This window comes from Myotis yumanensis, unplaced genomic scaffold, assembly GCF_028538775.1.
Source record: "Myotis yumanensis isolate MYYU_CA2020_CCGP unplaced genomic scaffold, mMyoYum1.0.hap1 SCAF_1, whole genome shotgun sequence".
Classification (NCBI taxonomy): Eukaryota; Metazoa; Chordata; class Mammalia; order Chiroptera; family Vespertilionidae; genus Myotis; species Myotis yumanensis.
The window spans coordinates 227,205,315-227,223,802 of NW_027223752.1; the positions used below are offsets into that span (position 1 = coordinate 227,205,315).

The window sequence follows — 18,488 nt, forward strand, 5'->3', positions numbered from 1 at the left end:
ATTATGGGTTGATATTGAAAATTTTGTATAATTCAAAGTAATACTTAATATTGTGTATTGATCTACTCTTTTAAACTAATGTACTAACTTTAAAAGAAAGATAAAAATAGGAGCATCAGCCTGCCAATGGAAGGGTCCTGGGTTCGATTCAGGTCAAGGGCATGTACCGCTGTTGCAGGATCCTCCCAGGTCCAGGCCCTGGTCAGGGCTTGTGCAGGAAGCAACCAATCAATGTGTTTCTCTCACATTGATATTTCTCTCTGTCTTTCCCTCTCTCTTCGACTCTCTCTCTAAAAAATCAATGGAAAAATATCCTTGGGTGAAGATTAAAAAAAAAAAAATAGTTTCCACAGAAGGAAAACTTGTACCACTTGTGATAAACAGGATGTAATATTACAAACAAATGCAATAAAACAAAACAATAGAAAAGGGCAATTTTATTAAATTCTAGCTAGATACTGCAGGCTGCCAAATGCTCAGAGCTAGAAGTCTGTACATTCTTTGTTAAGAGGAGAGATTAGCAAGTAGAAAGATGCCTTAAAACCAACAAAAATCAATCTAAATATTTTCTCTTGAGACAATGAGTAATAAAAGACAATTTTAAAGGGAAGAATTCTTTTTCAGTCTATGACTTAATATTATTTAATTCCATACACTGTAAAATTTCATGTTAGTTCCTTTATTTTGCCCAGTTTTCCCTTTCATATTCAGAGGGTATGTCTAAGGATGAAAAAATAGTACAGCTATCTATGTGTCAACATCGAGGGCTGAATTAGTTTTGTAAATTATGTCAAATGAAGCAGATGATGTCTTGCAGAGAGTCTACAACTCACTTAACACCACTTATTCTAGCATATGGTTTAATTTAATATATTTTTTATTTCTATTCTGTTTCTCTCTTCTATGCTCTGCAAATTCAGGATATCCTCTCCTCCCTGAGTCAGTGCTTTAAGAAATGAATAAACAGGTAGAAGTAGGTATCTGAGTCAATGAGTACAACAAAATATTTAAAAAACTAGTTAAGATTGAAAAAGGAAAAGTTTAGTCTCATTATTATTTCCATAATAAACAGCCTATCTATACTAATAAAAGGGTAATATGCTAATTAGAGCACATCCTTCTGGACAAAGCCATGGTGGTGAGCCAAGGCAGAGGCAGTTAGGGGTGACCAGGCCATCAGGGGAGAGCAGTTAGGGAGATCAGGCTGGCAGGGGAGGGCAGTTAGGGGGATCAGGCCGGCAGGCAGGTGAGCGGTTAGGAGCCAGTGATCTCAGATTGTGAGAGGGAAGCAACCAGTAAACTGGCAGTAGGACATCCCCCGAGGGGTCCTGGATTAGAAAGGGTGCAGGCCAGGTTGTGGGACACCCCCCTCTCATACAGGAATTTCATGCACCGGGCCTCTAGTTTCTGTAATAAACAGCCTATGGATGATAAAACTGGTATGCAACATGTTGAGGTAAATGCATTCGCTTCTCACTTAACCACTTAAGGGCTTCTGGAAATGAGACAAGACACTGGGGGAAGGGGGGTTGGATGAGGGCATGTGCCAGGGGTTAGGGGAGGCTGGAGGAAGGTCAATGGGGAAAAAAAGGAGATATATGTACTACTATTTGTAATACTTTAAACAATAAAATAGAATTTAAAAAAAGGTAATCTGGTTTCAAATGAGAATGAGAATCCACAGGATTAAGTGGAAGTATTTTTATAGCCATTGATATTACTATACATATAAAGAGTATATAAAACATCACACACACACATACACATATGAATATTATTTGTAAACAGTGCAATATGATATGGATTTAAAAGTAAAAGTGAGACTTCACAAACAAGTTCTAAGTATATTCCTTCTACAAATAAAGAGATGTTATATTATTCTGAAACAACCCTCCTAATTAAAAAATATAAAACTAGACAAATGTCTATGTAATAAAAATGACTTTGAAAGTATTAGCAACCTTATCAAGAAAGTGAAAATTTTCAAGACTAAGATTATGAAAATAAGCAAATCCTTGAGAGATAAATCCAAAATTTGAGCATTATTTTTTTCCTTGACTGATTGCCAATTTCGAATGCCAAAATAATGACTGAAGGGCTGAGGCGGTTACCTAAAACCTTGCCATAATGTAAATCAGAAAAAAAAAGCCAGATTTCTAACAACTTTAATTACTGATTGAGTTAAAGTGATTTGTTCTTAATATATGTCATCCAGAAATATATTAAGAGTAAAAAGTGTAAATCTTATTAGGAGAAATGTAGTGTCATCCAAAATATCATTTTATTTTTTATTTTTTTAAAATATATTTTATTGATTTTTTACAGACAGGAAAGGAGAGGGATAGAGAGTTAGAAACATCGATGAGAGAGAAACAGCGATCAGCTGCCTCCTGCACACCTCCCACTGGGGATGTACCTGCAACCAACGTACATGCCCCTGACCAGAATCGAACCCGGACCCTTCAGTCCACAGGCCAACGCTCCATCCACTGAGCCAAACCGACTAGGGCCAAAATATCATTTTAAATAAATTTTTGTATGTAACCTGATATAATGAAAGATCACAATTCACTAAAAATTCAAGAGAATAAAATGAGAAATGGAAATATATTAAGGAGAGATACACAAATGGAAGTTATTAGAAACATACTAGAAGAAGACTAAAAAATAGCTCTGTTTACTGGGTATAAGTAAATATATGGCAAATATAGAGAATGATGTCAGAAAACAGTATATAATTAAGAATAAAATAGAAATTAGAGAAACTGAAAGTAGAATAATTAAAATTAAGAACTCAGTGGGTGTTTTAGAAGACTAAAGACAGCTAAAGATAATATTAGTGAATAGGAGAATAAGTCTCAAGAAAATACACAGATTGAAATATGAGAGACAATGGCTGAAAAATAGAGGGGGTATGTTAGAGACAAGAAAAATTCTAGTGAAAAATTCTACCAAACATATAATAGAATACCAGAAGGAGAAGAGATTTAAGTAGGAGGAATATTTAAACACATAATGTTCATTAATCTTGTAAAATAAATCACCACAGATAGAAAAATTACAAGATTCAAACAAGATGAATGCAAATCAACAAACAACAAAATAAGATGACACACAGGTATATTACAGTAAAATTGTTACAAAAACAAACTCAAAATACAAAATATTAAAATAAACCAGAAGGAAAAAAAATAACTGCAAACTTAAAATTCAATAGTCAGAAATTGATGCTTAAAAATACATAAGATAGTTTCAGACAAAAACCAAAATAATTGGCTACAATAGTCATCTAGTTAATAAAATACTAAAAGTCAGGCATACAGAAAATTGTCCCAATAAATAGAGTGAATAAAGTGGCTAAATATATTTTTAAATACAAATGGATATTGACTACTTTAAATGACAATAATATTATTGGCTTATACACATGTAATTATAACATCTGACAAAATTTGTCCATAAATCACGAAGGGAGAAATTAAATTAAAATATTTTAATGTATTTGTATTTTTCTGAAAGTTGTAAAAGTACTAATTTATATACACTGTACTAGGCAGGAATTAATGTTATAATCTCAAGTAAAACCACTAAAATAACAGAATTATCATAAATTATATTTATCTATATATGTGTGTCTTTGTATCTATAACTCTGGTAAACATATATGAATCCAATGCAGAAGAACCCAAATTCATAGAACAAAACAAAACAAAACAAAACTTCTGGAAGATATCAAGGGAGAGATCAACAGTAATATAATCATAGTAGGGGACTTTAATACCCCATTAACATCACTGGATAAATCTTCTAGACAAAAAATCAACAAAGAAACAGCAATCCTAAATGACTCACTAGATCAGATGGAATTAATTGACATGCTCAGAAAATTTCACACCAAAGTTAAATATTATACAGTCTTCTCAAGTGCACATGGGGGCATTTTCAAAGATAGACCACATATTGGGACACAGGCTAAGTCTCTACAAATTTAAGAAGATTGAAATAATATCAAGCATCTTCTCAGATCACAATGGCATAAAATTAGAAATCAACTACAATAAAAACAATAAAAAAATCAAACACTTGGAAGCTAAATAACATGTTATTAAACAATGATTGGATTACCAAAGAGACCAACGAAGAAATAAAAAACATCCTGGAAAAAAAATGATAATGATAACACAATAATCCAAAATTATAGGACACAGTGAAAGCAGTCCTGAGAGGGAAGTTCATAGCATTACAGTCCTACCTCATAAAACAAGAAAAACTGGTAATAAATTATCTAACCCTACAACTTAAAGAATTAGAAAGAGAGCAACAATAAAAGCCCAGAGTAAGCAGAGGAAGGAACTAATAAAGATCAGAGGGGAAATAAATGTTATAGTGACCAAAAAAAAAAAAAAAAAATACAAAAGATCAATAAAACCAAGAGCTGGTTCTTTGAAAGGATAAACAAGATTGACAACCCTCTAGCCAGGCTCACCAAGAAGCAAAGAGAGAGGACCCAAATAAACAAATCAGAAATGAAAGAGGTGAAGTAACAACTGACTCCACAGAAATATAAAAGATTGTAAAAAAAAAATCTATGGACAACTCTATCACAACAAACTGGACAATCTAGATGAAATGGACATATTCCTAGAAAAATACAACATTCCAAAACTCAATTAGAAAGAATCTGAAAACCTGAATAGGCCAATAACAACTAAGAAAATTGAAGCAGTAATAAAAAATAAAAAATAAAAAACTCAACAAACAAAAGCTCTGGTCTGGAAGGCTTCACAGGGTAGTTTTACCAAACATTCCAAGAAGAACTAAAACCTACCTTCCTCAGACTATTCCAAAAAAAATGCATCAGGAAGGTACATTTACAAGCTCTTTCTATGAAGCCCGTATCACCCTAATCCCAAAACCAGATGAAGACTCTATAAAGAAAGAGAATTACAGGCCAATATTCTTGATGCATATAGATACTAAAAGCCTCAACAAAATATTAGCAAATCACATCCAGCAATACATTAAAAAGTAGTTTTTCTTTTGAAGCTACCTGCATCCTTTGACTTGTGGCTCCCGGGCAACCATCTCTGCTGCCATCATCACATCTCCTTCTCTGACCCTGAAGCCCGTCTCCCTGCTTCCCTCTTTCACTTATAAGGATCCTTGTAATTGCAGTGGGCTCACCTGAAAAATACAGGTTAATCTTCCCATCTCAAGATCCTGAATTGAATCACCTGAAAAGCCCTTTTTGCTGTAGAACAGTGGTTCTCAATCTTGGCTGCACATTAGAATCACCTGGGAATCTTTTTTAAAATCCTGATTTCTGGGCCTCATCCTCCGGAAATTCTGTTTCTTTGTTATGGGTTGGAGCCACAACATTAGTAACAAAGAAACAGAAACAAGAAAACCGGAAAAAGATGCTCCAATAGTAAAATACACAAAGAAGGTACAATAGTACAATGCCAAAACCAGAACTGTCTCAACTTCAATATCAACCCTAACTCCTTACTAAATTTAGAAAGAAACATAACACTATAATAATACTACAACCCCTTTCAAGCTAAAGTATAAGACCTAAATAATAACACTAGACATCTCATTCTCTTTCTCTGTGTGTTTAAAGTTCAAAGAATTTTGTATTCCACAGTTTCGTATTTGGTATGGTCTCAGCCAGAGACATTTTCCTTTGCTGGTGGCATTGAGGCTTCAACCGCAGCTGTAGCCTGGACTATTTTTCAGAAAGATCTGTGTACTTTCTTCAGTGTTTCAGATGTGTCAACTTATTTCCAAGGCTCTGATGTTTCTAACCTTTTAAAGATTACAGGGACTTAATGGGACACATGAGATTGTCACAGCGCTGGCCCCACACCATCACTTTGAGAATGAGCCAATCTTCTTCCTCAAGGGCAGTTAGTTACCCCAGGCAAAAACCATGTTCCAAGATCACAGACCCGTGTTGCCAGATACTGTAGCATAGAGTCAGTGGCTTCGGGGTAAAGACGATAGATGGTGTTAGGATCTCAGAATTACTGAATACTGGTAGTTGTCTTTTTTATTCTTCTCAGAATGAACAATCTGTAAAATTAAACTCATATTGGAGAAATCTCTGAGCAAAAAGATTAATTTAGCTTTGCCAACTTACCCAATCTATTTCCGAGTAGATATACATATTCCCATAGTGTATCTTCTCCCAGAGAAAGTCATTTTCTTGTTTTGTTTTTCTTTTAAAATCCAAGCCACTTGCAATGCTGACAGCCTCAGTCTCTAGAACTTGCCTAAGACGTCTTTCTTTTTCATTCAGCCTATTTGAAATCTCTCCACTTTCACTTTGCATTTTTATTGTCCGACATGAACCTTTCTAGTGCTATTCTGACCACACTCTCTCAGAAGCAGACATCATCGTCCATCCTGTTTTCCTTAGTTCTTGCTAAGGAATCATCTGTAATAATAAAAGAGTAATATGCTAATTAGACCAGACATCTTCCGGACATCATTGCAGATGTCCTTCCTGACAAAGCTGGGGCTGGAGGGAAGCCAGCTGGGTCCCAGGTGCCTCCCCACAGCCAGAGTAGGGAAGTCCGGATCCTGGGTGCTGGAGGGAAGCTGGTGCCGGCAGCTGGGGAGGAAGGCCTACTCTTGCACAAATTTTTGTGCATCGGGCCTCTAGTTTAGGTATAAAACTCTTGCCTCTTAGGGGAGATTTTTCCTTCTTAAGCAATTAACCAGGTCAAACCAATATAAGACCCTTTGGAGTGGTGTGACTCTTGAGCTTATAAACAGGAAACATCTTCTTCTGGGATTCTTTCTCTTTCCTGATTATGGAGAACATTGTCCAAGGGTGCCTCCTTCACCATTTTGTCTGTTTTGCTACTAATATAAATTTTTGCAAAATTATCTTTTTTACCCATTTATGTGATTCTAATATGTAATTTCAATTTTGTGATGAACATATACATTTGGTTTCTTACCATCACCTTAAATTTAACATGTCTATATTAAATTAATTATTGCTCCCTTCCTACCAACAAACCCAAATTATTCCACAGTGTCTTCAAATGAGAGTGATACAATTTTGTCATCCAACCTTGACATTTCAGGATCATTTTTCATTATTCTTGATCTATGCCATATTTATGTATACTTTTAAGCTTGCTTCAGCTTATATATATTTCATTAACCTTTTCTCTAAATTAGTGTGTGTATATCACAAACATATGTAATACATAAACATTAAATTAAATATATATATATATATATACAGAGAGAGAGAGAGAGAAATTCTAAGTGAACTCAATTATTTTCACATTCCATTTTCTAATTTATCCTAGTTTTCATCAACCATTATATCAATTTCTCCTTTATGGATAACTGTACCTCATCTTTTGTCAAAGCTAACAATTACATTTATGCTGTTGTGCCCATATCCTTTTACATTCTCTAGGTCTTTCCTTCATTGGATATCTCTTCTATTTCACAGATTGTATTTTGTATTAATCCCGAAACTATATTTAGTCTCAAACATGATACTCCATTCTATTTTGGGTAATGATCTCACCATTGACTGAATTCCTCAAACCAAGAGCCAAGAAATTATCTTTATGTCCTTCAATTTCATCACTCATATCCAAGTAGTTGTGAGGCCTTACATTATAAATATCTCTCCAATATATTTTTCTTTATCTTTACTACCCTAGTTCATCTCTTCTTACTCATATGGATTATTTTAAGTTACCCAGCCAGTAGTCCTGACCTCAGAAACTCCCTTATACTTCAATTAATTCTTCACACTACTGACAGATTTATTATTCTAAAATAAAACCATGATCATGTTGCATCACTTCCTGGCTTAAAATATTTCAGTGGCTCCCTAACTTACTGGCTAAAGCCCAAAATTCCTTGGGGTGATAGGCAGAAACCTTGAAGATCTGATGCTAACCTCAACCCATGCCACTTCCTCACATACTCCAATCAAATATACTATTTCTCAATAACAATATTTTCTATCCCTCACTTCTATGTATATTGTTGTCTCTGCACATAAGTGGTGCCTCAGTCTGAATCACCTTTATCTTCTCCCTTCTCAGTCTAGTATTGCAAAATAATAATAATCTTACATTCTTTAGCCCCCTAAGCAATATTAGGTGTTTTTGTCTCTGGGTTCCTATTTTTAAAAGAGTTCTTACTTATTATACTGGACCATGATTATTATATTATTTTGGTAATTACTTATTCCTCTGCTCTCAATTTTTTGTGCTTCCCACATTTAGGATAAAATTCAAATGCCTTTTAATGTTCTATGAGGATCTGATCTTGTCTTTGGCTACTTTCCTGACCTCAATTCCTCCCCCCTTCTCTCCAGCAGATTCTGCTCCAGCAACATTGGCCTCCTTCCTATTGCAGTGCACATTCCCATATTCGGTCTTTTGTGCTTGCTGTGTGTCTGCCTCTTGTCCTGCTCCCCAGATATTTGTAAGGCTGGTGTCCTCCTTCCATCCAGGTTTCTGCTCATGCACGGCTTCCCTCTGAAGGTTGTTTTGTGCTGAGTAGGTAGTTCAGGATGACCTGTGCCTCAAGTTGCCCAGGCATCTTGAATTACATCCACCATAATAATACATTCCCAGCCTGCCTTCTAAATTCTAATCCTTTGACTTGTCCGTAAGGGTATATGTGCCACTTGTTGATCGTGTTGTAAGCATTCTGGCACTGGCAAAGCGTGGCTGGTATTGGAGTTTTCTTTTTGAAAATAATACTAGAGCCAAGTTTTCGTTTGAAGGTCAAGATTAACTATGGTTTAACTTAAACTCAAAAAAGCCATTTGGAATATTTGAGTACTGTTAATAAGGATGGCATATAATGTAGCAGAATGTTTGTCTGGGCTTATTGTATAAACAAATATACCTCAAGGCAATTCAGAACCTACGCACATTATTGTTTAAACAAATTCCACAATGTGGACAGTAGCTTTATATACTACATAATTTACAACATGATATGCATAACTAAGTTGTATTTTGCAGCAGATGGCGGATTAATACTGTGTTCTTATAGGTTTTGTGCAGAAATGAGTTTTACTATCCAGAGAGGAGCTAATGGTTTAGATTATCAAATATGTGCCTCGGACCCAAGAAATCCAAGGGATTCTTCCTCTGAGGCTGCATGTTGGTTTGTACTGACCAGCATACTAAGTGTGTAACCAGGGATCATCACAACATCTGTTTAGAACAGACAGATGTTGTCATTACACACCTTCATCAGCATGCTCCTTCATAGTTAAAAGGAATGGCCGACTCCCACGCATGGAGCTCATAAAAGCAAACCATAAATAGAGAGAAAAAGTAAAAGTCTCCAGAATGTTTTGAATAAGAGGTCTCAAGACCAGAGAAAGAAAGAAGGAAACAGAATGGGGAGGCAGAACACATGGCAGTAGTGAGGAGAAACAAGTATTGGGACGAAGTCTCCAGCTACATACAAAGTTTGTCTCACGTGGGATTTTATAACTGCATGAAATCCCATACACTCGTTTCATTGCAAGCCAGAGGATGCTATATTATAAAAAGCTGGAGAAACAGCATGCAACTCATAAAAGACAGACAGTTGGAATTCACATATGTATCCATCATGGGGTCATGTGCACTAAGAGGCAGACCAAGCCCGTTAATGGGAATGGGAGGAGGTGCTTCCCTTTCCAAAGTGAAAGCTTTTCAGTCACAGCCACGCCGATGAGACACACAGGCATCACTAAAGAGAGGGGCCCTTCAGGACAATAAGAGGAGCAGTTGATACTCCACTTCAACAAAAGGACACAGCAGGCTGATGGTAGTGGCATTGCTGATGGAGGAGATAATGTTCTTATATACAGAAAGGTCTTTTTATGCAGGGGACATTTATTTTTTTCCCCACCTCTTGCTTCCTTGGCTGGATCCTGAGAGTAACAGGTGGTTAGAGTTTTAAAGCCAAGTTCATTCTTGACCACAGAGCTGTCTCTAGCGGGTTTTGTGATTCAGGGCCTGGGAAGAAGGAAAGGGCATAGCTATCAACTAGTCACTGACATGAAAATGAAGATCAGCATCTGAATCTCAGGGCCTCCCCTTGGAGGTTGGCTTTGACCCAAAACCACTTCTATCTACTGATAACAGATTGTGATATTTGTACTCCAGTTCCATTGATCAAGGCTGCCAGCAAGGTTCATCTTACTTAGATGTTATCCATGTGACAAAGAGAGGGGCAGATGAACTTGGCACCATGGGATTTGTTTGGGACCTTGACCCTGCCTAGGTATGGTGCCTTCTGGCAGTTCAATATATTGTGCTCTTGGGTTTATATCCAGGTCCTAATCTTGCAGCTGCATTAAGAGAAAACTTTCTTGTAGTTTCTGACAAGCCAACCTCACAGTCAAATGCTCAGGACAAATCAAACCATTTACTTACACAGACCTCCTTTTTCAGGGGAAAAAAAACTGCTGTAAACACTCTTCCTAAAGACAGACTAATTACACAGTTTAAGGTTGTAATTTGGTGATTTTCAGGGAAATCTGAAAGCTTCAGAAAATCTAAATGGTTTTGTAAGTCTTTAGAATGCACACTTACACCAGCATAAATGAGGGCTTCTCTCCCATTAGGGAACTGGAGTCTGTTACATTATCCCCATTGACTTTCCTAATGTCCCTGGCTCAGCACCATATGCAACAGATGCAAAGGGTCACCAGTGAAGGGCAAAATATTTTTGCAAATAATAGAGCTATGCTATCTACATAGCCAGTTTTCCCCACTCTGCACTTTGAGTGCTATCGCCTGTTTTCATGGAGTGATTAAAAAAAAACAAAAACTTTGGTGGAGTTTTTTTGTTGAATATGATGGAAAGACAAAAAAAGAAGAGAAAAGAAAAGAAAGGTCTCTTTGTTTTTCTCCGAGTATTAGCCAAGCCCTGCCCAGAGCCTGCTTCAGATGGGCTTTGTCATCCTAAAGCCTTGTGTTTCTTTTACTCTTCCTGACCTGAATGATTTGTTGAGGCAATCAATTGTCAATAATATCTAACAGGCAGGAAAAGAATCACTAAAAAATAGAAATGGCTTCATCTGTTTTCTGCATTCTAGGAGAAGAGCAGAATTCATCTCTGCAATGGACCCTCTTTTGTTTAGGAAGACTCACTGATGGGATTTTCAAGTTATGCAAAATTAAGCCCCCAAGACCTGTCCAGGCCACAGAAAGAAGAGCAAGATTACTCTGCATTATCAAGGGTCAAGAATTTTGCTTATGCACACTGGTTTTGAAGGCGCGGTGATGATCGTGTCTTCTAGGACCAGAGAAGGTGGAAATAGAGGCACACATTTTATATACATACTCACAAGAGACATCAGGAAATTATGGCCACCTGGGTTCTAAGCAGGAAGAAGATTTGTGAGAAATGTCTTGGGGTAGAGATGGCTGAAAGAAAAAGTAACACTCATGTAGACTAGTTATTTTGTGTTGATTCTCATTCTGATATAATAAAACCTTCTTCCCTCCTCCAGAACCTCTGTATAATTATTTTATTATTCAATTAGTATGTGTTATATTTGAAACCACCTTGAATTGGTGGTTCTTTCAGGAAAGAAGGGGGCAGGGCTGTGTCTACACATGAAGGCAGGTAGTACCTACAAAATTCAGGAGAAGCAGAAATAAAATCAGAATTTTTAAAGCAAAGACATGCAAGGAGATCCAGAGGTTAGAAGAGGCAGGAATGTCAGGCACCTGAACATGCAGGAATTCTCAAGAAATGGAGAAGCAAAGCAGGCTTCCTCACAGGAGAGCTGAGGTCACATCATTTTGTTTGAACATGAAAAAGAGGGTATAGCTACAGTAGATTGCAATCCTGCCCCAAATGGAAAAGCTCAAAGTGTTTCTTGGTGCCCCCACACCTGAGACCCACCATCTGACCCAGCCTGGCTGTCCCTTTCCCACGGCCTCCAAGCACTATCTAAAACAATTCTGTTTTCTGACTTTTGTTGAGCCATTTTCCTCTATCTGAAAAGTCCCTGGCTTCCATCCTGGGCTTATTCACATTCTACCCATTCTTCAAGACCCAATTAAAATTCCACCTCTTTTTAAGAAGTTGACATTGACTCTTAGACCTATCTTTACATCTCACATTTCTGAAGTCCTGTAGCATTTATGTCAGGAACGTCATAACATAGCAATGTGATAGTAATATTCTATTTTCTGTTCTTCTACCTTCATTTTGTTTTCTCCAAACAATAATGGAAATTCTTACAGTAAAGCAAAGGTGTCATTTATTTCTCCTGTATTTCTCAGCTCTAACTACTCTATTTCTGAAAACCTACTTGCTTCTCAATTAGCTTTTGGTTAATGGGCAAGGAGTCACATCAGGCTTCACAATAAGCATTTGTTATCCAAAAAAGCTCACTAGTGGGAAGTGATATTGATACATTAGTGGATCCACTCAAGCATTATATTCTCAGTTGATGTGGCTTAGGTGGGGCACTGTATAGTAAATGAAATTCTCAGAATAAAAAAATTATAAGAAGTTCTGATTTCTTTCTTTCTTTATGGTGGTGACCAATCCAGCACATTTTCATCTCTTTCTACTTATAAATGAAGTATTTGCTTCCAATACAACTTAAGAGAAGCCAAAATAAAGTAAAACTGAACAACTTCCTTTAGTCGAATAGTGATTCAACTTGGGAGGACTTATGAAACCTTTTAATAATTATTTAAATGTTAAGAGTACAATTAACTTAATGAGAGACTAGTATTTCAAACCTCAGATCAACTTGAGTACTGCAAGTTAAAGCATTAAAATACAAATAAGTGTATATTTTAAATACTTCTATTTGCTATATGAGTCAAGGGTACCAGAAAATCTATAAAATTCATTTTGTGTCTCCATTTTATTATTGGTTACCTTTTAATGCTTTCTATCCATTGCATTTGCCACCTCTTGCACTCTTTCTCTTTTGCTCCAAGTTTTTTTTCCCCCTGCACATTGTTCTGCAGCTGATATTCTGGCTTCTCACAGCATCTTCCCATTTATGAGCTGTCATTGGACTACCCTCATCTGCAAAAAAAATAATAAAATAAAATTTAATTAAATAAAATAGAAAGCTGGATCAACTGAGCACATCAGGAATTAAAATGATAATGCTGCTTGCATGAGGTTTAGATTCTAATGTCATAGCATAAGTAAGAACAAAATTGTATATTTTTGAATTACCCATGAAACTGCCTTAGGTAGGTGCTGGGTAGAAGACCTTCTCTAACCAAGTTGAGCAAAGTCATTTTTTCCTCTAATATTAGAAACATTCACTTCTTATTCAGGTGAACCACAGATACAGGAATTGGCTCCTTTCATACAGACCTTGTTGATCCCAAAATGAGATTCTTTAAACATATGTTCTGAGATGCATACAGGAACCCAGACCCTGGCAGAAGGCACATTCTGGGCTCCAGGTTTAGGCTGGTTCAATTTGCACATTGAATACTTGTACGGCTTTACTATTAAGTATTGTTTAAATGAGTGTTTCTCTTCTCTGTTTCTTGTCCTCTTTCCTTCCCTCTCTTCCATTCAAATATGTATGTTGATATTACATTGAGTTGAATATGTCTATAATGTGACTCTATCCTTGTACCAGGATAGAAGTGCCCACTTCCCTAGAAGCAAAGTCATATTTCTATAATGTTTTTAATAATTAATTTGGGGTAATTAAAATGATATACAAAGATTTTGCACATTCAATGTGACAACTTTCGGGGTCTGGTAGGTGGGATTTTGGGCTTAACTCTCCACTGTTTTTCATGTTTGAATCATGTTAATAGATCTGGTTAAACAAAATAAATTTTGATAAGTATTTTGGCATCATAAAATAGCTTTTTATTTTGCTTTGATATTGTGTTGCCTTCAAGTCTGTTTTTCCCTGCATCCCTCAGTCAAGATGCAATGAACTAAGATGTCAGTGAATCTTGTCACAGCACTGCTGATGCAACTCATGTGGCCTCATCTGACCTCTTAGCTCTTTTTAAAATTTTTAGTTTATTTTTATAACAGGTTTATTGAAACATAATTCATATTCCATATGACTCATCCATATAAAATGTACAATTCAGTGATTTTAGTATAATCAGTGTTGTGTAACCATCACTGTAATCAATTCCAGAACATTTTTATTACCCCCAAAAGAAACCCATAGCCTTTAGTTATCACACTCAAGATCCCCCATTGCTAAACCTCCCAAGCCTTAGGAAACTAAGAATCTACTTCTTATCTCTATAGATTTTCCCATTCCGGATATTATATATAAACAGAATGTGAGGCGGATTAGGAGTATGGCATTGAGAGTCTGGCAGCACTTACATTAGACAGAAGGAAACATTTGCAGATTTGTGTACTTCAAACCAGTTTAGATGACTCAGTGAATTGGTTTTCAGAAATAAAAACTACGTCTCAGCATTTAACTGTGTTATACATCATGGGCACGAATGCAACCTAACTTGGAGCAGGCACTACAAATAAACCACGGAGCTACCACAATACATACTTTGGTTGTAGATCAACATCAGGTATATATCAATATTTTCTCAATGACAGTAATAAATTTACTGACACATAAAGATATATTAGACCATTCTTTACACTTGTCATCCACTTGGCAGATTTGAAGAAAACTGTATGACCCTTATTAAATTCATTTTTTAAGTGATGGATTTATTATTTAAGTACATTAAAAAATAGATTACATAACAGAGAAAGCATTTTCCCCAAATATAAAAATAAAATTTATAAGGAAAAAATTTCCTTGTCAATAATTTTTCTAACTGTATCTCAAGGATATTTATTTATTTTAAAATTCAAAATGATAACTATAATTGATTTACTTAAAGTTTTATTTGTTAATTTTTATGTATATACTAGAGGCCCAGAGCACAAATTTGTGCATGGGTGGGGTCCCTCGGCCTGGCTGGTGATCAGGACTGATGGGGGGGGGGACAACCAGCAGGGGGTGGTAGGGACCATGGGAGGTTGGCTGACCACTGGAGGTTGGCTGTGAGAGTGCGCTGACCACCAGGGGGCAGCTCCTGCATTGAGCTTATGCCCCCTGGTGGACAGTGCATATCATACAACCGGTCATTTAGGCATATGTATGTATATATATACTAGAGGCCTGGTGCATGAAAATTCATGCACTGGAGGGGGCATCCCTAAGCCCGGCCTGCCCCCTCTCACAGTCCAGGAGCCCTCAGGGGTGGGAGGTGACCCAAACAACAGGGGAAGGTGATGCCCCATCACACCTCTGCTGCTGCCACTTCCAGCAGCACAAGCCTTGGCTGGCCCTGGTTACCTGAGACTCGGGTGGTCCTGGGCAGCTGGGCAGCAAACATCCGAGGCTTGCCTGCACCTCAGGCTGGCCTTGGGCAGTTGGGGGGCTGAGGGTACTGGAGGACTCAAGAGGCAAGCATGTGGCAAGGCCGGGCCCGGCCTTGCCGTCTGCCTACTGCCCCAGCAGTGCTGAGGGGACTGGGCACCACCATCTTGTGGCTGTGGGTGTTGCCATCTTTGAGGATGTGGCAGTAAATTAGCATATTCCCTCTTTATTGGCTGTGGGCACCTCCATCTTTGTGACAGTATGAGGGTCAATTAGCATATTCCCTCTTTATTAGATAGGACTAGAAGCCCAGTGCAGGAATTTGTGAATGGGTGGGGTCTGGCCCGCCCGTCCGTCCCCAGTCAGGGCAGATTGGGGCAGGGCCTGTCAGGAGGAGGAGATGGCAGGAGGTTGGCTGGTAGGCCCGCCCCAATCAGGGCCCAATCAGGGCCATGTTGGCTGGTGGGGAGGGGCTGCAGGCGATTGGCCAGCAGGCACTGCCCCTGATTGGGGTGGGGCTGCAGGAGGTTGGCTGGCTGGCCTCGCCCCCTATTGGGGTAGGGGTGATTGGGGGTGGGGCCAGCCGTGGGGTGGGGCCTCAGGGGGTTGGCTGGCCAGCCCCACCCCCAATCAGGCCGGTTTGCTGGCCACAGTGGGCATCATAGCGACTGGTTGTTTGGGTCATTACAGCATTCCTGGTCGCTGGCTTTTTATATAGAGAGATTAGTATGATTTTATAAGTTTAGTCAAAGTGGCAATAGTCTTAAGATATAATTATTGACCTGAGAAACAAACTATACCTACTTTATACCTTTATATTATCTCAAGTTATATTTGTAGTGATTGGAAACTCTCAAAACCCAGATAGCTATAGAAGGGATAAGTAATCTTTTAATCATGATGATAGCACCGTCTGCTAAGTGCCTATTACAAGGCACATGATAATATATTATCACATTAATCCTTACAGCTTCCCTGTGAGGTTCAGGGACTTAGACTATACTTCTTGCTGAAGTTCCATGTATCAGAAAAGCAGCTTCAGCTTATTCAGCCTGCTGGTGGCAAATCCCATCATTACCATTGGTTTGACTATTCTTTCCATATTGCCTGCTGCCTCTTCATTTGGAGTTAACTCTTCAATCTCTCTCAAATCCAAAACAATAATACAAAAATTTACCATGTTGGCCATGAAGTGGTGGTAATTGAGACCAGGTAGGTTTCTAAGGCAGGTTGGAATGAGCTGTGTGATTGTAAGTGCTACCTTATAGATGTCTAAGTTGGCTGGTTATTTACCTGATAGATGTCCAAGTTGGTTGGTTATTGCCCACCCACATCCTAGATTGGCAAGATTACTAGCCAGGAAGATTCTGACATCAATGCCATCTTTTTCCAAGACATCTAGGAAAATATAGTGGGTTTCCTTTTACTAAAATTGTTAAATAATTCTGATCTGTCTAGTCTTTATAATGTGTGTAACATGACTTTCAGATGCATACTTTTCATTTTGGTTTTGTTTCCTATGACAACTTTTAATTTGATTTATTAGAAGGAGACTAATTCACAGAGAAATAAAGCATTTAGACTATCTAAACATAAGGTAGTATGTGTTTATTGATTATCCATTATGGGGGTTGTTATAGGATTCAGAAGAAGAGTTCAAAATTAGCTTAACACTTAAAGAAGTTTCAAACCAGCTGAGGAGGCATATGTATTGGTGAAATGAATAACGGTGAAACACAGTATAACTAAGTGGAAGATGTCTTGTGCAGAAAAGGAGGGCGGCCCTAAATCTTGTGCAATTTTAAATTAAGAAATCTAGTTAAAATGTGTTTTTCTCCAGGAGAAGTAATTAGTGTCAGGGAGATGTTTATAAAAGTTTCAGGCATCATAGCATTAAATATGCAGTCTTTGGAGTTAGATAGCCTGGATTTGAATCTGCCACTTCTCTGGCATTTATAAGCTGTGTGATTTCAGAAAATCATTTAACCTCTCTGGACCTCACTTCCTCATCTGTAAATCGGGGATACATTATTCATAGGTTGTGTTATTTATGTGGTGTGAGCCATGCTCATTTCTGCTATACTTTTCTAAGGGCAAATATGCCATGAGTCATTGACTCAGACAGTTGCCATTAGTTAAATACTTAGCAGGAGCCATTAGATGTTCATACTCTTTGACTAAATTCTACTCGTGTGTGTTTATTATAAGAAGGAAGTCTAGGGGTAGGGCCAATTAACATTCATTGAGACTACACTGGGTAAAGTCTATAAAATATTTTAAAATTTAATCCCAATGAAAACCCTGTGATCTAGGTCTAGGAAGCCCAGAGAGGTCATTTCATTTTCTGGAAATTAAGGAATAAAATTAGCTTTCAGCTCATACCTTTAAGAGTACAAGGCTCCTAATGTCAACACTAGTCATGCCATAGTAGAAATACATTTCTAGATACACAAATATAGAATCTCCTATAATTAAAACAATCGGAAACAATTTAAATGGCAAACGTAAAAGAATGTTTCATTAAATATGGTAAAAACATAAGGTGAATAAAGTTATTAAAATTATAATTAAGTGTAATAACTATTTAAAGTATTTATAAAGAGCATAATAATATAATATCTAAATCATATAACAAAATATATAAATATGCATTATACATGATAACACAAAATTAAAGGTATGCAATATATATGATTTTATTTAGTTTAGTCTGTATTACCTTTTCATAGAACTTCTCAAGACAGAAATTGTGAGGCTACTTTGTGTATTATTAAAAGTCATTCATTTGTTTATAAAATTATTTTAAAACTGTATAAAGTAACTACTCTTTGTCAGCTACTGAGGCTAGTTCTGTATGTATAAGTGATAGCAAAATAAAGTCACTTCCCTGAAGGAACTTGCAATCTACTGAATTCAATAAAGGTATCTATATTTTCAAAATATATTTTTTTTCTTCCAAATTGAAATCTAGGTGGTCCAAGCATATAAAATAAATTTCTAAAAACAGAAGAACATTTATTATATAAACCTGGGATATAGGATACATCTTAAGAGAAAAATATCTTAACACCATAAAAGAAATTACTGACAAGTTCAGCTATATAAAAATGTTTTCACATGTTAAAAATTACCA

General features: G+C 37.0%; 1 long non-coding RNA gene across 1 annotated transcript in view; it reads right to left on the reverse strand.

The window, feature by feature from the left end:
- Nucleotides 1-6,065: 6,065 nt before the first annotated feature.
- LOC138997164 (uncharacterized) overlaps nt 6,066-18,488 on the reverse strand; it is a 55,210-nt gene continuing 42,787 nt past the window's right edge. The window contains exons 2-3 of the long non-coding RNA XR_011468909.1: nt 12,901-13,053; nt 6,066-6,439 (exon numbers count right to left, since the gene is read on the reverse strand). This is a non-coding gene — a long non-coding RNA (uncharacterized lncRNA). The remainder of the gene's footprint in view (nt 6,440-12,900; nt 13,054-18,488) is intronic.